The 17,866-nt window shown below is 37.7% G+C and overlaps 1 long non-coding RNA gene across 1 annotated transcript; it reads right to left on the minus strand.

Moving 5' to 3' along the window:
* Positions 1 to 425: 425 nt before the first annotated feature.
* LOC124268179 lies at positions 426 to 6,750 on the minus strand. Its single transcript, XR_006896224.1, has 3 exons — positions 6,666 to 6,750; positions 1,910 to 1,914; positions 426 to 437 (listed from the first exon to the last, which is right to left on the minus strand). It is a non-coding gene; the product is annotated as an uncharacterized LOC124268179 (long non-coding RNA).
* Between the last annotated feature and the right edge of the window lie 11,116 nt (positions 6,751 to 17,866).

Raw genomic sequence — 17,866 nt, forward strand, 5'->3', positions numbered from 1 at the left:
CTCACTGTTCATAATTGTGAATTGAAAGCTCTCTTTGGTAGGTGGCCATGATTTTTGTCAAAATGGTCCTTCAGATGGTCACATGATAACATCACGTGTCTCAGTAGGTCAGTGTACACAGTGTTGTACAGGTCACATAGTGTCTCAACTGCTACCCACACTGAAGCCAAGTGAGTATATTGTTGGATGTACTCTGTTTCTGGCTCGGATCTAAACTGATGCTGGTCCTGGAACATCATGTAGCATTCTGAATCGTGCAAAGTCTTGGTGATTGCGTGTGCGTTCTGTCCATTCAGCATTGTATTGGGTAGCGATTCTGTGGGTAATTAGTCTCTTCCACTCGTATTTGCTTTGTAGAACCTTCATAGTCAAGTACCGATTCAGAGTGTCCAGCAAGTTGTACTTCTGTAGTACATTGATTATGTGAGGCTAGAAGCCTATCTGTTGATTGTTACTGTTATGAAGATATTGATAGAGTCTTCTGTGTAGGAGCTTCTTTGATAGGTTCTCAGGGAAGAGTGAACACAGTCTGTGAAAAAACACAAATGACGCTTTGAGATCTCTTCTGTAATAGGCATCCAGTTGATCATACTGAGACACATATCTGTTCTTGTCCTTAGTTGGAAGCCATGTATACATTTTGCCATATAGTGCCATGTTGTGGAGAGTTGCCGTATATCATGCCGAGAGAGCTGTCTCCACAGTTCGCAGCCATACAGCATACAGGGTAGAACTGTTTTACCGACAGTATCTGCGGATATGAGTGGAGTAACACCTTTGGGTTTTAAGCCAGTCTTCATTAGAGCATGAAAACACGACTTGGCTTTTCTACAAGCTTCCTTTACAGCATCTTCATGTTAAAGGCTTTTGTTCAATTATACCTCCAAGTGTTTGGTAGAGGCAGTTGTGGAGACAATATCGCCTGTTAGGCGCCACTGAAGGTTGAGGAGTAACCAGCTTTGGACCCAAACACAATTATGTGGCATTTGGAGAGGTTAAGTTCAACAATTGATAATGCACGTGTCTTTCACTCGTTATGTGAGAAGTATTTGAGAAAATCCAAACACACATTTTATGCAGCTTTCATAAATTGTCGTAAGGCTTTTGCTTTGTTGATATAAATAAACTATTGCGTGACCTTGTTTTCAAAGGTTTACATGGTGAAATGTTTCGTATTTTGAAAGATATCACCACGTATCAGCTTGTGTAAGAACTGGATGATTGAAAACTGAAATGTCCACGCCGTCATCTGGAGTACGGGGAGGAGGTATATTAAGACCTGTGTAATATATAGTTTTCATAAATGAGCAGGTATACGAAATGAAGAAAGTGGACTGAGAGGCGTTGTTGTCAAGGATGGAGTAAGAGGCATCGTGCTGCTCTTACTTGTAGAAGATGTGAAGACTGTGGTAGGCATACAAAAACCTGACACATGGAAATGCTATTATTATGAATAGAGCTTAGCAGTAAACCTGCAAAAGTCAGTGTTATAAGAATTGTCTCCACATGTCGATTACTTAGATCAAAAGCATATGAAACATTAGCACTACAAGCTCGATAGGCTTCTTTTCCTATTTTTGCTTTGCTGGGGGATTATCCAAATATTTCTCTAAATGTACTGTATTTAACTGTAAAACAGCTTCCATACTGTCATATGGATTATGTATACATATTGTGTTACACTTATCGTGCTAATATTAAAAAAAACATATTTCATGTTCGTGACAATTAATCTACATATGTTTGGGCCGCACGTGCTTGCAGCAAAATATCCATTGTTATGCAGTGCTTAATGCAAAGAGATTCAATATTGGCACGCTAAATATAGTTGGTCACAGTTTCTAAAGCATTATTCAATATAAAATAGCTACTTGAGCCACAGAAATACATTATGGTGTTATGCCCAAACAAAAGCTTTATCACGAATATTTTGCATATGCCGATGTCTGAGCCAAAAAGTATTGAATAAGTAGTTTCATTACAATGACAAAAATAATACTGGTTTACGTAATTGTAATAAATATCGTCATAATACAACTGAAGATGAGTACCATTTCCTCTTAATTTGTCCATTTCCTAAATAAAGTAGAAAAGTGTGAAACCCCAGGTACTATTACATATATCTCTCGCTAACAAACGTAAACAGAACTTTAGTTCATTCGCATAAGAAATCTGAAGATTGTTAAAATGTTGAAAATCAAATTTCCCGATTAACATATTATATATATTATATTCAGATAAGAACATTTGTTCCACCTGGCCTTCTGCACAAGCGTGATTTTATGTTCTCTTGGCCATGTAGCCCATGATATTTTATATTAAATCTTTTGTTTCTGTTTATAGATGTGTTTAATATTTCATACTTACTGCGAGTGATACCAAGACAGACATATATTTATAAAAAAATAGGAGTTCGTGATTACCTTCTAGGCCCAACTTCGAAGCAGGCGGTGGATATTTGCAGTTTTAACATATCTAAGTAATAATTATACATTTGCATATATGTACAAATACTTCCGGATTAATGTTCATCAATTACATAAGATGAGTGAGTCACAGTCACGTTTTATACCTGGGCTCCACGAACCAGAATTACCCAGTGAGTAAGCAATATTGATTCCAAGAACAGCTTTTATGCATATTTAATGAATTAGGCAAAAAATAAAACGCCCTTTCCATGGATATTCATACAGACAACGGACAAAGTTGTATTGAACATGCTGCACGTAAAATTACATAACCTTTGATAATTATAATCTCTGCGCAAATGTCCATATCAATAATCTGTTGAGCGGTTGAAATGGTGTGTTATGTAAATGTGAAAAACAATGTGAAAAGTAGCTTCTGGTAATTGTGAGTGAAAACTCATTCGTCACGGTCGACAGTTGCTTTTGTCGTTCGGTTCGATCACAGGCAAACTGTAGCGCAAATAGGATTGCGCAAGAAAGAGAAAATGACCAGTCTGCCTATATCAAAGATTGGCAACGTACTTACCTCGCATTGGTTTGAAAACATGCTAAGAATGAAAAAATGAATAATTTCTTTTCGAAAACTTAAAATTTAACTACCATGGGTAGGCCTCTGGGCGACATTGTTAAGCTTCGCTCAGAACTAATGTTTTGGAGGTTGCAAATGAATGAAAGTATGTGTATAAGTATATAATAATACTTCACAAGCTGCACATGAGTACAACAAGTGATACATGGAGATCTGAAATATGAAATCAAACTTACATTTTCGTTACTATGTATATAGTTCATTATTGCTAATGTTGTACCCTTGGAATATTTCATATTTATAATTTTATATTTGTTATGAGAGTGTGTTGTTTGTAATTTGTAATTGTAATATTACATTGATTAAGTGATAAATCCCATTCGACAGAAACTGCTTTACTGAAGGTGTACAATGACGTCCTCCTATATTTGGACAAACATGAAGTTGTTTTGCTGGTGCTGCTGGATCTGTCTGCGGCTTTTGACTCTGTGGACCATTGCATTTTGCTATCTCGCCTCAAGCACACCTATGTTTGTGGCATCTGCATAATGCCTCTTACTGTTCATAATGTTCTGTGGAATGTAGAAGGTCTAAAGAAGAAAATTTGCCGGGAACATATCAACTTTCTGAAAAAATTCAGCTTTATATCTCTCGTGGAGACGTGGTCAGATGAAAGTGAGGAGTTTTTGTTTCAAGGATATACAGTGTTTCGGAAGTGTAGACAAAAACATGCCAACGCCTTTAGAAATTTGGGTGGAATAACTGTATTAATCGCCGACACTGTCTCAGAATTTGTGTCATTAATCTCGACGGAAAGTAACAACATACTATGGTTACGTGTGCGTGTACCAGCTGATCACTTTTCCATATTTATAGGTGTTGTTTACTATTCTCCTGCAAGTTCCAGTGCACATGCTGATGAACCTATTTTTACTCTTTTGGAAGATGATGTAAACAAATTCAGATCAAATGAACCTGATTGTAGAATTATAATTTAAGTTGATTTGAATGCACGCACTAGGAATGGATGTTACAAAGATTATATTATTAATGATGACCCGAGGTATCTCCAGATTGATGATGACATAGATTATATAACCGACGACGCCATCGAACCACATGCATCACGTGACACTGTGATCAACAAACGTGGTTATGCCCTATTGAACTTCTGCAAAACATTGGACCTGAGAATATGTAACGGCCGTCTATTTCATGATAAAGGTAAAGGTAACATAACATGTTTTGCCAATAATGGACAAAGGGTTGTTGACTATGTGCTTTGTTTGGACAATGCTTTTGAACTTTTTGATGATTTTAAAGTGTCCGATGAAGTTGAGTCGACTCATCAGCCAATAACATTTTCGTTTTCATTGACACTGATTAATAATGAACGTTTCTACAATCTTTCATCTAAAACTAGATATCGATGGAACAATAACTGTTTACTAGAATATCAGCACAACTGGGATGTATTACCACCCGATGTGTAATCTATTACTTAGATATATTAAAAACTGCAAGTATCCACCGCCTGCTTCGAAGTTGGACCTAGAAGGTAATCACGAACTCCTATTTTTTATAGATATATGTCTGTCTTGGTATCACTCGCAGTGAGTCGGAAATATTAAACACATCTATAAACAGAAACAAAAGATTTAGTATAAAATATCATGGGCTACATGGCCAAGGGAACATAAAATCACGCTTGTGCAGAAGGCCAGGTGGGACAAATGTTCTTATCTGAATATAATATATATAATATGTTAATCGGGAAATTTGATTCTCAACATTTTAACAATCTTCAGATTTCTTATGCGAATGAACTAAAGTTCTGTTTACGTTTGTTAGCGAGAGATATATGTACGTGGGGTTTCACACTTTTCTACTTTATTTAGGAAATGGACAAATTAAGAGGAAATGGTACTCATCTTCAGTTGTATTATGACGATATTTATTACAATTACGTAAACCAGTATTATTTTTGTCATTGTAATGAAACTGCTTTTTTCATACTTTTGGGCTCAGACATTGGCATTTGCAAAACATTCGTGATAAGGCTTTTGTTTGGGCATAACACCATAATGTATTTCTGTGGCTCAAGTAGCTATTTTATGTTGAATAATGCTTTAGAAACTGTGACCAATTATATTTAGCGTGCCAATTCTGAATCTCTTTGCATTAAGCACTGCATAACAATGGATATTTTGCTGCAAGCACGTGCGGCCCAAACATATGTAGATTAATTTTCACGAACATGAAATATGTTTTTTTTAATATTAGCACGATAAGTGTAACACAATATGTATACATAATCCATTATTCCATTCCTTTATTGATAAAGGTGATGTTCAAGAGGCATTGTCACTTTTTAATACGGGGTTATGAAATCATGTGCCAGTTTCTGTAAATCTAGTGTATTGTCGACAAATAATGTTCCAAAGTGAGACAGCTGGTACGACGGTGAATGCAAGAGTGCACGTGATACCGCTCGGCGCCTTCTGCGTGCATTTCAAGCAAGTAGCTGTAAATCTGATAGACAACGTTATGTCGAGTCTGTGTCACACTATAAACAGTTGTGTGCTGCGAAACAGTCTTCATCATTTTCAGATTACACACATAAACTTAGTAACGCACTCTCTACTAAAGACAGTAAATTATTCTGGAGAACTGTGAAATCGAAATCATCATTTGTAAACAATAATATTACACCATTTGACTGGATGAATCATTTCAAGAATGTTTTTCAGTCTTCCTATTAGTCAGCCGATGAAGAACACTTCTATATTTTTATCAAACATTTTGTTGATTCAATCAGTGATAGACTTATTGATTCATCTGTGGACAATGACTATTTGGATAGAGAAATATCCTACCTAGAAATAGTTAATGCTATTCAAGAAATGCATAATGGAAAAGCACCAGGACTCAGTGGCATTCCAATTGAATTTTTTAAATATGCACCTGATCATTGTATTGATTTATTGAAATCTCTTTTTAATAGCATTTTGTCTACAGGTATTAATCCATCTCAGTGGACGTATGGAGTTATAATTCCTTTATATAACAAAGGTACAACTGATTGCCCTGGGAATTATATACCTATTACACTGCTTGAAGTAACTGGTAAAATATTTTGTAAAATTATCAACAACAGGTTAAACTCTTGGGCTGAAAGGGAAGAATTCTTCGTTGACGAGCAAGCTGGGTTCAGGTATGGTTTCCAAACACATGATAATATATTCATTCTTAATGCTATAATTGATAAATATCTTTCACTTTACAAAGGTCGCCTCTACTGTGCATTTATTGACTTGAAGGCCGCTTTAGACTCAGTCGATAGGTGTGGTCTCCTTTACAACCTGTGGCCTGGCAATGTGAAAGGTAATACCTACAGGCTATTGAAAAATATGTACCAAGATGTTAAAGCTTGTGTGTCGATGAGAGATGGTTACACACCGTTTTTTGATTGTTTATCAGGAGTTCGTCAGGGATGCCAGTTGTCTCCCTTTCTCTTTTCCTTCTTTGTCAACGACATTGTTGAATGTCTATCTGCTGATGGTCAGAGGGGTATCAATCTAGACTTAGTTGAGCTGTTCATCCTATTGTTTGCTGATGATATTGCGCTTTTTGACTTTACAGTTATAGGTCTGCAAAAGGGGCTAGACAAGCTAGTTTCGTATTGTAACAAGTGGAAATTGAAAAACAATATTGATAAAAGTAAAGTTATTGTATTCAGGAAGGCTTGTCGACTAAGACAATACAAAAAGTTCCATTTGAATGGACAGTTGCTTGAAATTGTTGCATCATATAAATACTTGGGTGGTCACTTGTCTTCCTCTGGATCATTGTATGTTACACAGAAAACTTTGGCTGACCAAGCATGGAAGGTGTTGAATATTTTCAAATCATCGGTTAAGAATTTTTATAATCTACCAATTAATGTTCTGCTCCATATATTTGATGTCAAGGTTTTGCCATTGTTACTATACGGAAGTGAAGTCTGGGGTTTCCACCCGTCGCCATTTGTATTGAATGTACACGATAGGTTCTGTAAACAGGTTTTGGGTCTTTCAAGATACACGCCAAATATTGCAGCGCGTGCTGAGATTGGTCGTTCTTCATTAAAGGTAAATCAGTACATTAAGATTGTTAAATATTGGGTTCGCCTCCTGTCTCAAGTTGAGAATGAAATCTTAAATAAGGTTTATTAGTAACAGTATTGTCTTGCTGAAAAAGGTATAGATTGTTGGGCTTTTAAGGTGAAATCTCTTTTGTACAGTTATGGTTTTGGCAATGTGTGGGCCAGTCAAAGTGTTGGAAATATCTCTATTTTCATATCATTATTTAAGCAAAGATGTATTGAAATAGATAACCAGTTGTGGTCATCTCGTATTATACTTGTTTCGAAATTGGATTTTTATCGCAGGCTCAAAGAAGGTGTAGCTTTTGAGTTCTATATCGATAGTGTTACTGTAAAAAGGTTTTGAATCTTCTTAAGTAGATTTCGTTGCTCAAACCACAATTTGATGATAGAGTACGGTAGACATTTAGGTCTTAAAAGGGAGGATCGCCTGTGCCCGTTTTGTATCATACCTAACATAAAAAATGAATATCACTTTTGCCTGGAATGCCCTTTTTATGGGAAATTAAGAAATGATATCCTCCCTAAATATTATCACATATATCCATCTGAAGTGAAATTAGCTCAGTTGTTTACATCAAAGAATACTTATATTATAAATTGTCTTGCAAAATATCTATTTTTTGCCATGAAAAAACGAAATAAATTTATTTCAGTCTTCATACCCACAAATGTATAATTCTGTAGCTCTCATGATGTTGTACGGTGCTCTAATGATTGTATATTCTGTACACCTGATGTATAATGGGCCTTTGGCCCCTTTACTGAATAAAACTCTCTCTCTCTCTCACTCTCTCTCACTGTTCAAAATTGTGAATTGAAGGCTCTCTTTGGTAGGTGGCCATGATTTTCATTACAAATGATGCACTTAGGTCATAGAATAGGTGACTGCAATCAGAGTCAGGTAGCGATTCTGTGGGTAATTAGTCTCTTCAACTCGTATTTGCTTTGTAGAACGTTGATAGTCAAGTAACGATTCTGAGTGTCCAGCAAGTTGTACTTCTGTAGTACATTGATTATGTGAGGCTAGAAGCCTATCTGTTGATTGTTACTGTTATGAAGATATTGATAGAGTCTTCTGTGTAGGAGCTTCTTTGATAGGTTCTCAGGGAAGAGTGAACACAGTCTGTGAAAAAACACAAATGACGCTTTGAGATCTCTTCTGTAATAGGCATCCAGTTGATCATACTGAGACACATATCTGTTCTTGTCCTTAGTTGGAAGCCATGTATACATTTTGCCATATAGTGCCATGTTGTGGAGAGCTGCCGTTATATCATGCCGAGAGCTGTCTCCACAGTTCATAGCCATACAGCATACAGGGTAGAACTGTTTTACCGACGAGTATCTGCGGATATGAGTGGAGTAACACCTTTGGGTTTTAAGCCAGTCTTCATTAGAGCATGAAAACACGACTTGGCTTTCTACTAAGCTTCCTTTACAGCATCTTCATGTTAAAGGCTTTTGTTCAATTGTACTCCCAAGTGTTTGGTAGAGGCAGTTGTGGAGACAATATCGCCTGTTAGGCGCCACTGGAGGGTTGAGGAGTAACCAGCTTTGGACCCAAACACAATTATGTGGCATTTGGAGAGGTTAAGTTCAACAATTGATAATGCATGTGTCTTTCACTCGTTATGTCAGAAGTATTTGAGAAAATCCAAACACACATTTTAGGCGGCTTTCATAAATTGTCGTGGGCTTTGCTTTGTTGATATAAATAAACTATTGCGGGTACTTGTTTTCAAAGGTTTACATGGTGAAAATGTTTCGTATTTTGAAGATATCACCACGTATCAGCTGATGTAAGAACTGGATGATTGAAAACTGAAATGTCCACGCCGTCATCTGGAGTACGTGGAGGAGGTATATTAAGACCTGTATTTATATATAGTTTTCATAAATGAGCAGGTATACGGGAAATGAAGAAAGTGGACTGAGAGGCGTTGTTGTCAGGATGGATTAAGAGGCATCGTGCTGCTCTTACTTGTAGAAGATGTGAAGACTGTGGTAGGCATACAAAAACCTGACACATGGAAATGCTATTATTATGAATAGAGCTTAGCAGTAAACCTGGAAAAGTCAGTGTTATAAGAATTGTCTTCACATGTAGATTACTTAGATCAAAAGCATATGAAACATTAGCACTACAAGCTCGATAGGCTTCTTTTCCTATTTTTGCTTTGCTGGGGGATTATCCAAATATTTCTCTAAATGTACTGTATTTAACTGTAAAACAGCTTCCATACTGTCATATGGATTATCTATACATATTGTGTTACACTTATCGTGCTAATATTAAAAAAAACATATTTCATGTTCGTGACAATTAATCTACATATGTTTGGGCCGCACGTGCTTGCAGCAAAATATCCATTGTTATGCAGTGCTTAATGCAAAGAGATTCAATATTGGCACGCTAAATATAGTTGGTCACAGTTTCTAAAGCATTATTCAACATAAAAGTGGCTACTTGAGCCAGAGAAATACAGTATGGTGTTATGCCCACACAAAAGCCTTATCACGAATATTTTGCAAATGCCGATGTCTGAGCCAAAAAGTATTAAATAAGCAGTTTCATTACAATGACAAAAATAATACTGGTTTACGTAATTGTAATAAATATCGTCATAATACAACTGAAGATGAGTACCATTTCCTCTTAATTTGTCCATTTCCTAAATAAAAGAGTAGAAAAGTGTTGAAACCCAGGTACTATTACATATATCTCTCTCGCTAACAAACGTAAACAGAACTTTTAGTTCATTCGCATAAGAAATGTGAAGATTGTTAAAATGTTGAAAATCAAATTTCCCGATTAACATATAAAAATATTATATTCAGATAAGAACATTTGTTCCACCTGGCCTTTCTGCACAAAGCATTGATTTTATGTTCTCTTGGCCATGTAGCCCATGATATTTTATATTAAATCTTTTGTTTCTGTTTATAGATGTGTTTAATATTTCAGACTCACTGCGAGTGATACCAAGACAGACATATATCTATAAAAATTAGGAGTTAAGTGATTACCTTCTAGGTCCAACTTCGAAGCAGGCGGTGGATATTTGCAGCTTTTAACATATCTAAGTAATAATTATACATTTGCATATATGTACAAATACTTTCGGATTAATGTTCATCAATTACATAAAAACGCTTGAATACAAGAGTGAGTCACAGTCACGTTTTATACCTGGGCTCCATGAACCAGAATTACCCAGTGAGTAAGCAATATTGATTCCAAGAATAGCTTTTATGCATATTTAATGAATTAGGCCAAAAGTCAAAACGCCCTCCCCATGGATATTCGCTACTGACAACGGACAAAGTTGTATTGAACATGCTGCACGTAAAATTACATAACCTAACGATGTCCATATATCAATAATCTGTTGAGCGGTTGAAATGGTGTGTTATGTAAATGTGAAAAAAACAATGTGAAAAGTAGCTTCTGGTAATTGTGAGTGAAAACTCATTCGTCACGGTCGACAGTCGCTTTTGTCGTTCGGTTCGATCACAGGCAAACTGTAGCGCAAATAGGATTGCGCAAGAAAGAGAAAATGACCAGTCTGCCTATATCAAAGATTGGCAACGTACTTACCTCGCATTGTTTTGAAAAAAAATTAATTTCAAAATATAACATCACCACCCATTTCTTCACAGGATTATACTCTCAGATTCCAAACCTCATACTTAATAATTACCGCCACTTTCGGACAAAGGATTTGACAAAATTCAACATGCTAAGAATGAAAAAATGAAGTATTTCTTTTCGAAAACTTAATATTTAACTACCATGGGTAGGCCTCTGGGCGACATTGTTAAGCTTCGCTCAGAACTAATGTTTTGGAGGTTGCAAATGAATGAAAGTATGTGTATAAGTATATAATAATACTTCACAAGCTGCACATGAGTACAACAAGTGATACATGGAGATCTGAAATATGAAATCAAAATTACATTTTCGTTACTATGTATATAGTTCATTATTGCTAATGTTGTACCCTTGGAATATTTCATATTTATAATTTTATATTTGTTATGAGAGTGTGTTGTTTGTAATTTGTAATTGTAATATCACATTAAGTGATAAATCCACTTCGACAGAAACTGCTTTACTGAAGGTGTACAATGACGACTTCCTATCTTTGGGAGAACCCCAAATCCCATGCTACTACATGATAACCACGATACTATTCCCAATTTTGGAAAAGACCTGGCATGCCAACTTTTATGTGGGAAATATAGAGAGTGGAAGTGAAAGGACCGGGCCTTACGGCCGGGACGGAAGCAGACAGATTAGGACGTGTATTGTCGACGTCATGCCCGCTATTTGTAGACCTGGTTTAAAGTATGGCGGAATACTGTCGAATTTTTCAGGGGGATTAGGCACAAGAAATTCATCTTCAACTCATTTTGACTTCCACAACATCAAAGATATTGCCGAGGTAGTTATCACCGATGTCTGACATGTTTGTTTACAAACAAAAGGGTCAACGAGTTCATTGTATTCATACGCCGTCAATCGGTCACTTTAATTAGCGGTCCTTAAACTGCCATTTAAGTACGGTATTGATGAGCTCTCAGCCAATCAGAATCGAGTATCGCACAATATCGTGCTAGAATAAGCATTTATTTCAATATTTCGGTAATATAACTTCATAAAGTAACAAGCGTGTGGCATCCACGTCTGTGCCGTACAAGGTGGAGATCGACTTTTCCATAAACATTTCAAGTTTTCTGTTTCAGCTGAGCATTTGTTAACTTGTTAAGGACAAGATTCATATGGGTATGTTTGCATTAACACGAGAAGCAAAAGCTTACAGAGAGTATAGTGATATAAATATTTTGTATAAAATAGACATATAAGTATTTGACATGACCCAAAAGTCCTATTCTGAGTTTACATTGGTAGATCATAGACATTCACAATCTGCTGGAATTGAATCAGTCGCCATGAAGGATACAAAAACATGCAGGCTTGTTCAAAGGTTAGCTGATGTAATGACACAAGTTATACGTGTGTAAGCATCACTCCCCATATGTAAACGACTATTTTAAACTAAACATACTTTTCATTCCAGGATTGTTCTGGCTCAATGACAATTAGTGGAGTTAATTGTTCCCGCTTCACCTTTAAACTCAGCTAGGATCCCAGTAAACATGTGCGAATGCAGTGAGTCCTGTTAGGACATGTATATATTAGACTGATAACAATATATGACAATAATATATACTAACTACTAACCTTTAAATTCCGGATCCAGTATCTCTATCCCTCTGCAGTGTTTGGTGGCAGCGAGAAAGTGCAGAGGTGAAAACAATGGGTTTAAAAGTAGGAGACCAATTCAAAACAAGCCAATCATAAATATGCCCCGGCTCCTATTTTGATAACAAATGCTTACTGATCTACCCTAAACTAAAGTGGAGTGACCCAGTGACAATACATTAACAAAAGAGAAGAGGTTTAAGGATGTTATTCAGCTTACAACTGCTTAATTTTTAGAGTGCATGCAGCCTGAAATGAGAGATTTTATTATTTAACATATGTTATATTTGGGATAACACTTTCTTAGTAAAGTACAGATTCTAGTACGTTTTCGGTTGAGTCCCATGCGGCATTCGAACCCACACCCTCAGAGTCAGACACCTAACCGCCAGCACACAAAGTCAAACGCCTAGACCGCTCAGCCACCGTGGCTTCCATAAAAAAAGTCGGACAACTGGTGATCTAGACTGCGGGCCTTGTGTACCCCTCTGATATGTGTTAATTGGCACGGCTCCTACGGCCGAAAGCTATGGAATACACAATGCCATTTTAGAAAGTGATGAAATGTAACATATGTTATATTTGGGATTACACTTTCTTAGTAAAGTACAGATTATAGTACTTTTGGGGTTGAGTCCCATGTCCCATTCTAGAATCTGTACTTTACTAAGAAAGTGCAATCCCAAATATAACATATGTTACATTTCATCACTTTCTAAAATGGCATTGTGTATTTCATAGATTTTATTACTGTAGATATGACGATTTCTGCTTATAAATCTGAAAGTAATACGATAAATGATATTTGTTGCTGCACTATCTGGAGTATACAAATGCCATTATTTCAAATTAAAACAGCTGAATGATAAAACATGAGCAGTATGTACAGAAATTTGAATAAATTGCAAATGATTAATTGTGAATGTGGACTGGATATATTTGGATTAGGAGAACTAGGCTATTCCTGAAAATGGCTCCGGCATTTCTGGCACTTAAACATTGTGGCACATGATTGGTTGGTTTGTTGTTTAACCCCGCACTCAGCAATATTCCACCTATATGGCGGCCGTCTGTAAATAATTGAATCTGAATCAGACAGCATGGGTTACTGAAGACCAGTTTTAACCCGGATCTTCACGGGTCTTGTGGCACATAGACCAATAAATACTCGCACGGGTGGTGACGGTTTTGCACGAGTCAATTCATCCTCCTGACTGACAGCTGAGGATGCCTAGAAGACTCTCGTATATGTATTATTTCAATATAGATATCCTTCAGCGTGGTTTTCATAGATATCAAGCAGTTTTAGACAAAGTTCATACATGTGGAACTGAATATAATAGTCAGCTGTTCTTTTAGTCAAATCGTTACATGCAGGCTTCTATTTAATATGAACTTTGATAGTATATACTGTCCTAACTGATCTAAATCGACATGATGAAGTGGTGACACGAAGGTGTCCTATTGAACACTCTCATTATACTCATTCATTTTTACTGAAGGGAGAAGCTCTGTCCTCAATGTTGTCTGTCTCACAGTTCTTTACTGACAAGCACCTGTTGTTGGAATGTGTGGTTCTTTATCATGAGAAATCCTCCTTGGGGATAAGCATTAAAATGTCCATTTTTAATCCCTACGACAGTTGTAACTATATTTTGAATAAAATATTTACAAAACGAAAAACAACATTTTTGTCATGTTCGTCCACCCCTACGGAACTCAGAATGGACCCGTCCGCCAGAACAGGTAACTCTAGGATCTAACCTCGTACCTCACTTTCCATGCTGTCGTTCATCAGTATCGACGTGTGTGTCCATCAGCCTGTGTTACAAGTTGATTTCTCCCTTACGATTTCAAGATGAGTTCTTCTGAAACAGATACTGTATATATGGTTATCTCTTATTCGCATTGGCGATAACTGATAAGTGTTTTTGAAAGTTTTCATTCATCAATTTGTTGTAACTTACGTCTTGGTCCCTGTCGATTTGCCATGTGCTTGTCAAGAGGGCAGATGGGAGGCGCATACACGCTTGCTTTTTCAGTTAGCCTGTAGCTTTCTTGTATAGGTTTGTGTGTTGTCTCACTGTATTTGCAGATATTTTATCTCTTTTAAGGTAGATTATTTATATTACGCATACTTAAGTACAGTCTAGTTGTATTTACGTTATATATACTATTTTACGGACTCCATGTTATGGAGTAGGGCTAGCATGCACTAGTTCTTATTTAAGTACAGTCTATAATATGGTAAATATATATTTCTATTTATTAATCGCACATGCGTATAATTGTTGTTCCTTTGCAGTTTAAAACCTGCGCTACGTGCAAGTTATCTTTCCCCCACAAAGGATAGTCATGATTCGTGATATCTGGGGTCAGGACCCCCCTTCCAAGAGATCACATAAGAAGAGCAGGGGGCGAAAAAAGCTAGGGTCTCTAACGAGTGTTCACCTGTTCCTTCCACATCCAACCCGGCACCCACTGCTGCTGCCTTTAATATTGATTCAATTGCTTCATTATTTCAGCAACAAATGCAGCAGCAGATGACTAATGTCAAGTCGATGATTGAAAGTGCAATGTCCGGGCTCAGTCAGGAGCTCGGCTCGCAACGAAAAAATCTCGATGGTCCATGTGTCTCTGCTGGTGACGGTGGTGGCCTAGTCTCTGGCCCGGTGAGCGGACCTATCCCTTTGCAACCTATGGTCTGTCTGCTATCCCCAGTAGGGCACAGGATTCAACTGCCACCGATGGGCGTCTGAGCATACCTGGGCAACCAGGTCCCTCGGCGCCGAGAGGCTCGACTGGGCACACTGTGCAGCCTGCTTCGGCAGTTCCTACCCTGTTGGGGACAGGGCGATCAGAACCCTCTGGTTCAGATCTCTCCATTGAGCCTGTCGGTTATGTAGGGATGTGATGATGTGGACATTGAGGAGGATGGGGGAGAGACAAGCCGGAGGGCGAGGTCTCGTACTCTTTGGGGTCGTCCCTGAGGCAGGTGCGCGAATGCATTGCGCAAGCGCCGCCTCAGGTTACTGTTCCTCCTGTACTTGGCCCTGATCCCTCGGAATTTCACCTAACGGGGGAGGCTTTGGTGACTACGCGAGTGGCTGAGGCTAAACTCCGTATTCACTGGTTGGCGAGGTGATTATTCCTCTCCTCTCGGGTACCCGCTCTCGTTGAGACCTAACGGATCTAAGCAGGCGGTACCCATTGGGAGGCACTGTTTGAACCGCTGGTGGTGAATGAGTGTGTCTTTACGTCTGTCACACTTGGTGGTTATTCCTCTTCCTCCCTGGCTTTGGTTAGGCAGGGTCGGCGACTACCGTCATTCCCTGCCAACGGCCAAGCTCAGAAATCGGCCTATCGCTCTTTTGAAGAGCAATATAGGACGGCGGCTCAGCAGCTGCGGATGGCTGTCTACTCAGCATGCCTATCTGCACTGCATTGATAGAACAGGGAATTGGTAGATCAGGGAGTGAGTGGGGATTACACTTTCTTAGTAAAGTACAGATTCTAGTAGCGAACATGGGACTCAACCCAAACAGTACTAGAATCTGTACTTTACTAAGAAAGTGTAATCCCAAATATAACATATGTTAGATAATAAAATCTCTCATTTCAGGCTGCATACGTTCTAGAAATTAAGCAGTTGTAAGCTGAATAACATCCTTAAAGTTCTTCTCTTTTGTTAATGTAGTGTCACTGGGTCACTCCACTTTAGTTTAGGGTAGATCAGTAAGCATTTGTTATCAAAATAGGAGCCGGGGCATATTTATGATTGGCTTGTTTTGAATTGGTCTCCTACTTTTAAACCCATTGTTTTCACCTCTGCACTTTCTCGCTGCCACCAAACACTGCAGAGGGATAGAGATACTGGATCCGGAATTTAAAGGTTAGTAGTTAGTATATATTATTGTCATATATTGTTATCAGTCTAATATATACATGTCCTAACAGGACTCACTGCATTCGCACATATGTTTACTGGGATCCTAGCTGAGTTTAAAGGTGAAGCAGATTGAAGGGAACAATTAACTCCACTAATTGTCATTGAGCCAGAACAATCCTGGAATGAAAAGTATGTTTAGTTTAAAATAGTCGTTTACATATGGGGAGTGATGCTTACACACGTATAACTTGTGTCATAACATCATCTAACCTTTGAACAAGCCTGCATGTTTATGTATCCTTCATGGCGACTGATTCAATTCCAGCAGATTGTGAATGTCTATGATCTACCAATGTAAACTCAGAATAGGACTTTTGGGTCATACCAAATACTTATTTGTCTATTTTATACAAAATATTTATATCACTATACTCTCTGTAAGCTTTTGCTTCTCTTGTTAATGCAAACATACCCATATGAATCTTGTCCTTAACAAGTTAACGAATGCTCAGCTGAAACAGAAAACTTGAAATGTTTGTGGAAAAGTCGATCTCCACCTGTCGTGTACGGCACAGACGTGCATGCCACACGCTTGTCACTTAATGAAGTTATATTACCGAAATATTGAAATAAATGCTAATTCTAGCACGATATTGTGCGATACTCGATTCTGATTGGCTGAGAGCTCATCAATACCGTACTTAAATGGCAGTTTAAGGACCGCTAATTAAAGTGACCGATTGACCGCGTATGAATACAATGAACTCGTTGACCCTTTTGTTTGTAAACCAACATGTCAGACACCGGTGATAACTACCTCGGCAATATCTTTGATGCTGTGGAAGTCAAAATGAGTTGAAGATGAATTTCTTGTGCCTAATCCCCCTGAAAAATTCGACAGTATTCCGCCATACTTTAAACCAGGTCTACAAATAGCGGGCATGACGTCGACAATACACGTCCTAATCTGTCTGCTTCCGTCCCGGCCGTAAGGCCCGGTCCTTTCACTTCCACTGTCTATATTTCCCACATAAAAGTTGGCATGCCAGGTCTTTTCCAAATTGGGAATAGTATCGTGGTTATCATGTAGTAGCATGGGATTTGGGGTTCTCCCCAAAGATAGGAAGTCGTCATTGTACACCTTCAGTAAAGCAGTTTCTGTCGAAGTGGATTTATCACTTAATGTGATATTACAATTACAAATTACAAACAACACACTCTCATAACAAATATAAAATTATAAATATGAAATATTCCAAGGGTACAACATTAGCAATAATGAACTATATACATAGTAACGAAAATGTAATTTTGATTTCATATTTCAGATCTCCATGTATCACTTGTTGTACTCATGTGCAGCTTGTGAAGTATTATTATATACTTATACACATACTTTCATTCATTTGCAACCTCCAAAACATTAGTTCTGAGCGAAGCTTAACAATGTCGCCCAGTTAGTTAAATATTAAGTTTTCGAAAAGAAATACTTCATTTTTTCATTCTTAGCATGTTGAATTTTGTCAAATCCTTTGTCCGAAAGTGGCGGTAATTATTAAGTATGAGG

Source organism: Haliotis rubra, unplaced genomic scaffold, assembly GCF_003918875.1.
Source record: "Haliotis rubra isolate DU_JTF1 unplaced genomic scaffold, ASM391887v1 Scf1369, whole genome shotgun sequence".
Taxonomy (NCBI): Eukaryota; Metazoa; Mollusca; class Gastropoda; order Lepetellida; family Haliotidae; genus Haliotis; species Haliotis rubra.